Source organism: Pinus tabuliformis, chromosome 5_2 (assembly GCF_031772625.1).
Source record: "Pinus tabuliformis cultivar Carrire ecotype Pingquan chromosome 5_2, CPIR1, whole genome shotgun sequence".
Lineage (NCBI taxonomy): Eukaryota > Viridiplantae > Streptophyta > Pinopsida > Pinales > Pinaceae > Pinus > Pinus tabuliformis.
In genome coordinates, this window is record NC_142306.1 from 723,255,069 (window position 1) to 723,265,431 (window position 10,363).

At 37.0% G+C, this 10,363-nt stretch overlaps 2 pseudogenes; both read left to right on the forward strand.

The window, feature by feature from the left end:
• Positions 1-5,411: 5,411 nt before the first annotated feature.
• Positions 5,412-6,530, forward strand: LOC149161230 (L-type lectin-domain containing receptor kinase V.9 pseudogene; annotated as a pseudogene).
• Positions 6,531-6,559: 29 nt separating this feature from the next.
• LOC149161231 (L-type lectin-domain containing receptor kinase IV.1 pseudogene) lies at positions 6,560-7,495 on the forward strand (annotated as a pseudogene).
• The last annotated feature ends 2,868 nt before the right edge of the window (positions 7,496-10,363 follow it).

Below are 10,363 nucleotides of genomic sequence, written 5' to 3' on the forward strand. Positions count from 1 at the left end.
ACATACTCTCCCATGGATAGCTTGATATTATGGCACTTTCCAGAGCAATTTATGGTTCCTCCACTTGAAACCATCACTTGACACTTTGGTGGTGGATATAGGAAGCAATTCAATTCCTTTACTATCTTACAATGAATACAATTATGGGTACTACCTGAATCAATCAACACTATTACCTTTTTCTTCTTGATATATCCTTCTATCTTGATAGTTTGAGGAGTGGTAATTCCAGCCAATGCATCACAAGATATGGTCAGATTCATTTCTTCTTTATCTAGGGTTTGTTCCTGGAGTATATCCTCTTCTTTTGACATTTCTTGTTCCTTTTCTTCCTCCTCTTCACAATCTATGTAGAATAATTTATTCTCAACACACTTATGACCTTTAGTGTATTTTCTATCACAACTGTAACAAATCCCTTTTGCTCTTTTTTCTTCCAATTGTTGTGGTGTCAACCTTGTAGGTTGTGGAAGGCTAGGGGCAATAACACTTCCATCTTTATAGTTGTGAGTGGTAGGCTTCCTAGTTGCCATAATTTTGTTTTCCATTTTTCTTGCTAACCTGAATGCCTTCTCCAATGAATCAGGTTCCCAAATGTGAACCTCATGTTGGATATTATCCTTTAAAGTCCCTATGAACACTTCAATCCTATGCTCCTCTGGAATATATTTTACCCTTATGTTCAATTTTTGGAAGTCCTCAATGTGCTCCATCATTGAATCCTTTTGTTTGAGATTTATCAATTGGCTAAAAAAGATGTTTCTTTTTGTATCCTCATAATGTGCTATCATTTCTTCCGTAAAAATTTCCCAAGTGATTATGAGAGCAAAGCCATCGATACCATACAAAATGATTTGGTTCCAAATATAAAGTTGCAATACGTACCTTTTGTGTGTTTTGCACATTATGGAGATCGAAAAATTGCTCCATTTGTAGTATCCATGTTCCGGGATCCCTGCAATCAAACTTCCTCATATCGATTTTTGGAACATCGTGGGTCTTCAATCCAACATTAGAGTCTAAGAAAACATGGTTAACTTTTCTTTTGTTCTCATCATGAGTTTCCTTTACTACCCTTTCACCATTAGTGACCATTTGTTGTAGCAACTTATTCAAATTTATCTTCAATTCTTCCATCTAATTGTCCATGCCATTCATCTTAGCTTCCATGCCATCCATCTTAGCTTCCATCTTAACTTGCATGCCATTCATATTAGTTTCCACGCCATTCATCTTGGCTTCATTTACCTTTAGTGAGAGTGAAATTTGTTGTACTTGGTCTTGCAATTTTGATATGTCATGTTGCATTTCTTCCTCTTCTTCATGAGTCATGCTAGAGATTTCATGTTGCTTACTAGGTGTTTCCATTTTATTTCTTCAGGGCATTAATTAATTCTAATAATTCTTTACTATTCCCTTTGAATTCCTTCAAACTAATTTTTCAAACCAATCTTATGCAAAATTTTTTAAAAACTACACACCTTTTTTTCACTTTGAAAGAGCTTGATATTGAATTTGTTGTATCTTTGTAACGATGGGTCTCGAATATTTGAAATCTCGTCCTACCGTAGCCCTTTCAGTCCTCTTTCTAACCCCGCAAGTCTGATCAAGATTGGATTCTCCAAGGAAGAGTTATGCCAAATCTCCCACAGTGACCTGATTATAAACTAGTTCAATAGAGCGAACTTGCTCGATGTGCCACATGTCATCGTTTTGACCTTAGTACCTGAAATTGATACACAGAAAACTACAAGCCATCCTCTTTTTGAAACTTCTTATGAAATGTCAATCTGATGATCAAAACAAAAGTTATGACGATTTTTCCAAGGTCACCAGTTTGGAATGTAATTCGAGAGTCTACAAAAACCCTAACTTCCTCAGATCATATCTTTGCAAATATAGCAAGACAAGCTCTGAAATTTGGACTTGAATTGCAGAAGATTTCGGCGCAAATGGGGTCTTTTTTTAGCTTCTAAAACGTCATAGAAAAAAATTTATAGCGAAAATGCCACGATGACCTGTTTGGAGCAGCGAAACCCTAGAATCCAAGCTCTGATACCAAATGTTAGGAAACCAGCTCACAAAAAGATAGAAAATATAGATCAACACCTTAGAATTCAGCCTCTTCGAGGGGGCAACCTCCTTTACATTACACAAATGAAATATTCTTAGATGATACAAATGACTAAACCTCCCTTCTATATATAGGAGTCTAAGGGGTCACAATATAATCGAGCCGACATAACAGTAATAACATAAGGGCACAAAAATAACAATAGTGGATTTCTATGGGGCATACTAATAACAATATGGGGACATACTATGGATTTCTATGGGGTCACAATATAATCAAGCCGACATAACAGTAATAACATAAGGGCACAAAAATAACAATAGTGGATTTCTATGGGGCATACTAATAACAATATGGGGACAATAGGGGCACAATAATAACAATAAAGGATACAATGAGAATAGTAATGGGGGAATCACTAGTATTATAAGGGCCTAACATTTTGTTTTATTTAATCTTTACTGAATTTGATTAAAAAATTACTTAAATTTGATCTTGAATATAAAGATGTGATTCTTTTACAATAGTAAATTTGTTTCATGTTACTTTCCATTGGGAATGTCTCTTTTACAATATTTTTTTTCAAAAACCAACTAAAATATATGTATCAATAAGATAAATATAGGAAAATTTTATTTAAAAAAATAATATAAATAATTGTAATTATAAGATAATATTATATATAATAACCATTTTTAATAGTATAGTGGAGAACTTTTCCCAAATTGAATTTTTTACATCAATTTTTGTTTTCATATCAAATCGAGGTCGAATTAGAACTTGAACTTGGGAACTGTGCTTTAAACTAGAAATTTCCCCCTAAATGTGCAAATATACACAGAAGGAATAAAATATTTGGAAAAATTATCTAGCCACAAATAGAGCCCACTCATAAGGCTTGCCTAAATTTTTATTTACCATCAAATATGTTAAAAAAAAAAAAAAAAACTTTAGAACTTCAAATTTCATAGGAGTGTGACCAACATTTAAAACTTTGATTCAATTCAAAGGCTCTCAAAATGCATGCCAAAAGGGATGAGAATCCATGAATTGGAAATTTCATTAGGGATCCAAGACAATGATGACGCTGAGAATTTAACTAGGTGAGAAAATCTTCCTACATACTTTGCATGATAGGGACATTATATCCAACCTCTTTGCCCAAAATAGAAACCTTGACTCTGGCTTGTTGAAATTAGAATATTCATTACACATAAATAGAGGTTAGGACTTAAAACCATAAATTGCAATTTTCTCATTGAGTTATTTGATGTCATGAAATCAAAATGCATGACATACATTCTACCGATACTATAGATGGAAATGCCAATGAAAAATACAAAATATGGTAGATACTAGAACCATAGATGGGAAAATCTCAAAATTCTTTTGTCGCCGTCCTCAATGTCAAAATCATCAAGATCACCACCATTTCTATTGCTCTCTACTCCATCCTCCTCCCCCTCTACATCTTATCCAACACCACTCCAATACTTGCATCTAGTGGTATCGAGGATGACCCCTCAAGATTATCACCATCATTAAAAGTCATCGATTGTAGCATTGGTTCATTAAAATCCAAGTTGGCTAATTAAATTCAATGTCTTGTAGAAATTCATATTGTTAGGAAATAAATATTTCCCTTCAACTCACCACTTGCATTGGTATTCCTAGGATGCTTCGTTTTGCATTGCATAGGCATGGATTTTTGTATGCCCAAGCCCATACCCACCACTTTCTGCATTGAATAGGCATATTTTTATTTTGAGGGGCATGCTAGATACATCTCTGTATTCTCGACTCATTAAAAGTGAAGATGCATTGAAACCTATTTGCTGAAACCATTTTTGGAACTAGCTTGTTTCAACAATATACGGGTTTATGATAAGGAAAGTGGTGGAGATAGTTCCAATCATGTGCTTCCATTGAACTCGACAATACAACCCCTTTGATTAAAAAGACCTCGGTGGTTCCTAAAATGTGAAGGTAAAAAAATTTATTCCCTTCAACATAGTATTGCGTACCCCTAATATGACATCGATCTTGCAACCTGACATATTGGCGGAAACGAGTGCTTCTTTCCACATTCCTCCCCGTCCTCCCATGAGTATTCCTTTACGCCTATTAACCCAATTGCTAGTTTTAATCTTCACACTTCACACTTGTTCTCATCTTGGTCCGGAGTTGTATTCCCTTTCTGTGCAGTTGAAAAGCAATCACATACTTTCCCCACTCAACACTACGTGCATTTTCTAAATGGTGTCCACCACCCTATCTGATGATGGCACGTATCTCAGGGCCTACACATATCAAATTCACGGTGTGGGTGACTAGACTCGCTCTATGCATGTATGAATAGAGTAGTAGAATGTAATTTTCTTAGGAATTTTTATTTTATTTTTCTAAACCATTTTCTATAATTGGTTATGTTGATAAGTTTTTTTAATTTAATTTTTATAAATTATTAGGAAAGAAAAACCCGTGGTTTGTTGTTGTTTCTCTTAAACTAGTCTGCTGTTCAGGGTTAGCTTTAGTGGTTTTCTCACTAATTTTGTTATGGTTAGCTTTAGTGGTTTTCTCACTGATTTTGGCCTAATTTGGGAGTGAGTTTTCTTAGTGTACTCCTCTTTCTTCTCTCTGTATATTCATTTTTTTTTTTACGAAAATCAATAAAATTCATATAATCAACTTGTTAATGATTATCAGTGCTGTTTATTAAAAACAATCATATATATAATAGAATTTATTAATATAGTTATAAATATTTATTTATTTATTTATAAATTAATATTTTTTAAATTAAAGTTTTTTATTTTAGAATTTTAAATGATAGATATTAAGATATTTTTATGGTATATCAACATTATTAATATGATATAATTATGCTATTTATTATTTCATTTAAATCTGGATAACATGGAGTGCGTGTCCTTGGAAAGAATTATCGTTAACTTTCTCTTTCCGATTGTTTGATTGTTTCCCTGGGATGAGTAAACTGTTCGCTATGTACAGGTATGAATGTGGTTTTAGAATGTAGGAATTATTTTCAAAAGAGTGGGGCGGACTTTCTCCTCTCTCTCTCGTCTTTATCTCATGCTGTTTGAATAGCATGGCGAGCCTTCACGAGTGACGGAACTGATAAAAAAGATTGTGTGGTCGACTTTCTCCCACATTGTTGATATCACTGTGTGGTTGGTATCACTGTGTGATAGAAAATGTTGTACGGTAGACTTTATCATTACGTTATTGATACCATTGTGTGTTAATTGTATCCAGAGTGTATATATAAACATGGCGGGTTCATAATATACGTAACGAACACAGAAAAAACAAAGAGATGGCTTCTTGGAAAATAAATTGTGCCTCTCCTGTTTTTCGCCTTACCCTCATAGCCTTCTTGTCCCTTGTAATACCAGTTTTGCCTACCACTTTTGTCTTCGACGGATTCAATGGAAGCAACTTGATTTTGGAGGCGGGTGCTTCACTTATCCCCTCTCAATCTGTGTTACAACTCACTAATCACACGCATTGGGTGCTCGGCCGGGCGCTCTATTCAACTCCCGTGCAGATGAAACGCAACGATACGCTTTCCTCCTTCAGCACTACTTTCGTTTTCTGCATGGTTCATCCCCCCTCTGATGAAGGCGGGCACGGATTAACCTTCATCGTCACGCCCCGCGCAACTGTTGGGGGGGGTCTTCCATCGGAGTATCTGGGGTTGCTCAACATTACTAGCAACGGGCAATCATACAATCACTTGCTCGCAGTGGAGTTCGATACGGCCCAGAGTGTGGAAATGGCTGACCCCAGCGGCAACCACGTGGGCGTGGACATTAACAGCCTCATCTCAGTGCAGACCGAGGCTGCCGGCTATTGGAATGGGCAGGAATTCCACACAATCGGCCTCAAGAGCGGACGCAACATACAGGCTTGGATCGATTACGACCATTTGCAAAGCCAGATCAACGTTACCATAACGTTGGCAGGCTTGCCCAGACCGCAGAGGCCGCTCATATCTAGGAAAATCGATGTGCAGACAGTTCTGGAAGAGAAGATGTTCGTTGGCTTTTCAGCAGCTACGGGGAATTTCATTCAAGACCATTTTATTCTCGCATGGAGCTTCAGCACACAAGACACAGCGCACCCCCTTGATATCTCGCGTCTCCCTTCGTTTGCTAAAATGTATTGGAAGCGTCCCAGTCGGGGATGGATAGCCGGCGTTACAGTGGCCATTCTGGTACTCTTCTCGGGGGTAGTCGCAGCCGTGCTTTTCATAAAATTCAAGAACAGAGAAATAATAGAAGAATGGGAGCGTGAGTTCTGGCCCCATAGATTCTGCTACAAGGACCTCAACATAGCCACAAACGGATTCCGGGATGAAAACATTTTGGGCGCGGGGGGTTCGGCAGAGTTTACAAAGGCGTTCTCCCGGGCAGCGGCCTGGAAGTGGGGGTGAAATCTATAACTAAGGAGTTAAACGAGGGAATGAAGGGGTTCGTGGCGGAGATCTGGACGATGGGGCGCATGCAGCATAGGAACCTGGTTCCTCTCCGCGGGTGGTGCAGGATGCAGAAGCAGCTATTCATCGTTTACGACTACATGCCCAACTGCAGCCTCGATAAACTCATCTTCGGAAAACCGACCACCATCTTGGCATGGCCTAGGCGATACGCGATCTTGAAGGGCGTTGCGGCGGGCTTGGCATATCTGCACGAGGGTTGGGAGAAGAGGGTCATCCACAGAGACATCAAGTCAAGTAACGTGCTGCTGGATTCGGAGTTCAACGGGAGGCTGGGGGACTTCGGGCTCGCCCGGCTGTATGAACACAGTGAGAACCCTGGAACAACTCAGTTGGTGGGAACGGTGGGGTACATAGCGCCTGAGCTCACAAAGACGGCAAAGGCCACGCCGAGCTCGGATATGTTCAGCTTTGGTGTTCTTTTGTTGGAAATGGCGTGCGGGAGGAAAGCCCTGGACCTATCCATGGACGCTGAACGACTGTTTTTGGTGGACTGGGTGTGGGAGCTATACGCCCATGGGAGTCTACTCGAAGTGGCAGATCCGAAGTTGGGAAATGAATACGATGAGACTGAAATGGAGGTGGTGTTGAAATTGGGATTATTGTGCTCCAATACGGAACCGAATTTAAGGCTGGGGATACGGCAGGTGTGTCAAATACTGGAAGGTGAAACTACTCTCCCTGAAGTCCATATGGATTTGTTTCGCGTTAATGGCTGTGCTGCTGGGGCGTTGTTTAACCATTATACGTTTTCCGAGGAGGAGAGGAGGCTGAGGATATCGCAGGTGTGTCAAATACTGGAAGGTGAAGCTCCTATGCCTGACGTCCATATGGATTCGTTTAGCGTTAATGGCTTTGCTGGCACTCCTGATCCGGAGGACAGGCTTCTTCAAGAAATTTAGAGCGGAAACCAATCAAACAGATGGCTCAATTCAACCTCTTTAGCAATCCACAGTGATAACGGTAAGGAGTAAGTACAAAAAATATGGAGAAAGCTTTGTCAATATTGCGGTGAAGGTTTTAGTTTTACTTTTTCCATTCGCTAATGTTGCAGCAGGATGATCCCATTGGAATACAAGGTTTTTCTCAGTGACGAGGCGAAAATGTTGTTGGAATACAATAGGTTTTCCGTGACGAGGAGAAAATGTTGTTTATTGAATATGTATTTTTTTTCTTACATGGAAATAAAAAATATTATTATAATTTTTACACCTATTTTTATTGTATACAAATTATATGGAATATAATTATTGATAAATTTAGCAATGTTTGCAATGTGATATAAGATAGCAAATATAAAAGGGTTATAATTAAACAATGTTTGCAATGCGATAGAAGTTAGTAAATATAAAGAAGGTTCCAATTAAATAATTTTTTTGGGTAAAATATTATATTATATTTTTAAGAATTACATTACAGTGAATTCAAATATGGCCTAAGAAGATTAAAGGCGGGTAAATGAGGTATCTTTGGGTAACTAGGTGAGAAAATCTTCCTACGGACTTTGCATGATAGGGCCTATCCAACCTCTTTCCTTCAAATAGAAACCTTTACTCGAGCTCGTTGAAATTAGATTATTCATTACACATAAATAGAGGTTAGAACTTAAAACCATAAATCGCAATTTTTTCATTAAGTTATTTGATGTCATGAAATCAAATTGTATAGCATGCATTCTACTGATACTATAGATGGAAATGCCAATGGCAAATATAAAATATGGTAGATACTAGAACCATAGATGAAAAATCTCAAAATTCATTTGTCATCCTCCTCAATGTCAAAATCATCAAGATCACCACCATTTCTATTTCTCTCTACTCCATCCTCCTCCCTCTCTACATCTTATCCAACACCACTCCAATACTTACATCTAGTGGTGTCGAGGATGACCCCTCAAGACTATCACCATCATTAAAAGTCACTGATTGTAGCATTGGTTCATTAAGATCCAAGTTGGCTAATTCCAACTCAATGTCGTTGTAGAAACCCATATTGTTAGGAAATAAATCTTTTCCTTCGACTAACCACTTGCATTGGTATTCCTAGGCTGCCTTTTTCTGCATTGAATAGGCATGGATTTCTGTATGCCCAACCCCATACCCACCTCTTTTTGTGTTGAATAGGCATATAAGGAAGTAAAAGATTTCCATGTTAATTGTTATAGCAGTTGCACAAACGACAACCCAAGGATCTTTCTCAGAGAAGGCCATTGTAACAAGTTCAAATATTGTTTTTGTTTTGAGGGGTATGCTAGATACATTTGTGCATTTTCGACTCAGTAAAAATGAGGATGCATTGAAACCTATTTCCTGAATCCAGTTTTGGAGCTAGCTTGTTTCAACAATATATAGGTTTATGAGAAAGAAAGTGGCGGGGATAGTTCCAACTATGTGCTTCCATTGAACTGGAAAATACGACCCCTTTAATTGCAAGTACCTTAGTGGTTCCTAAAATGTAAAGATCAAAAAAATTAAAAATTTGTTCCCTTCAGCATGGTATTGCGTACCGTCTAATGTGACATCAATCTTACAACTTGACATGTCGTTGAAAGAAAAATTTTCTTTCCACATTACTCGCACTCTTCCTATAAACGTTGCTTTCCACCCATCAATGCAATTGCTAATTTTGCACTCTTCCTATAAACGTTGCTTTCCACCTATCAATGCAATTGCTAATTTTAATCTTGGTCCACTTCCCATACTCACCCTCACTATGACACTTGTTTTTGTCTTTGTCAGGTGTCGTATTCAATTTCTGTACATATGAAAAGAAATCACATACTTTCCCCCTCAACACTAACTTCATTTTCTAAATGGTGTCCACCACCCTATCTGATGATGGTGGGCATCTAAGTCTTACACATATCAAATTCACGGTGTGGGTGACTAGACTCGCTCGTATGAATAGAGCTGTAGAATGTAATTTTCTTAAGAATTTTTATTTTATTTTCTTAAACCATTTTCTATAATTAATTGGTTATGTTGATAAGTTTTTTTAATTTGATTTTTATAAATTATTAGGAAAGAAAAACCCAGGGTTTGTTGTTGTTTCTCTCAGACTAGTCTTTTTCCGTATACTCCTGTCTTTTTGTTAATGAAAATCAATGACATTTATTTAAAAAAGATCATATATAATTAACTTTATTTTTGTTAATGAAAATCAAGGATGTTTATTAAAAAAATCATATATAATCAATTTTATTGATATAGTTATAAATTTTATTTTATTTTATTTATAAATTAATATTTTTAAAATAAAGTTTTTTAATTTATAATTTCAAATGAAAGATATTAAGATATTTTTATAGTATATCAGTCAACATTATTAATATAATATAATTATGTTATTTATTATTTCATTTAAGTCTGGATAACATGGAGTGCGTGTCCTTGCCTCATTGAAGGAAAGAATTATGCTTGACTTTCTCTTTCCGATTGTTTCCATGGTAAACTATTCGCTGTGGTTTTTGACTATTAGTATGTTAGGGAATTATTTTCAAAAGCGTGGGGAGGACTTTCTCCTCTCTCGCTCGTCTTTATCGCATGCTGTTTGAACTTTGAATAGCATGGCGAGCCTTCAATAAACTGATAAAAGAGATTGTGTGGTCGACTTTCTCCCACATTGTTGATATCACTGTGTGATAGAAAATATTGTACGGTAGACTTTTTCATTACGTTATTGATATCATTGTGTGTTGATTGTGTCCAAATTGTATATATAAATATGGCGAGTTCAGAATATACGTAACAACACAGGAAAAAAAAGAG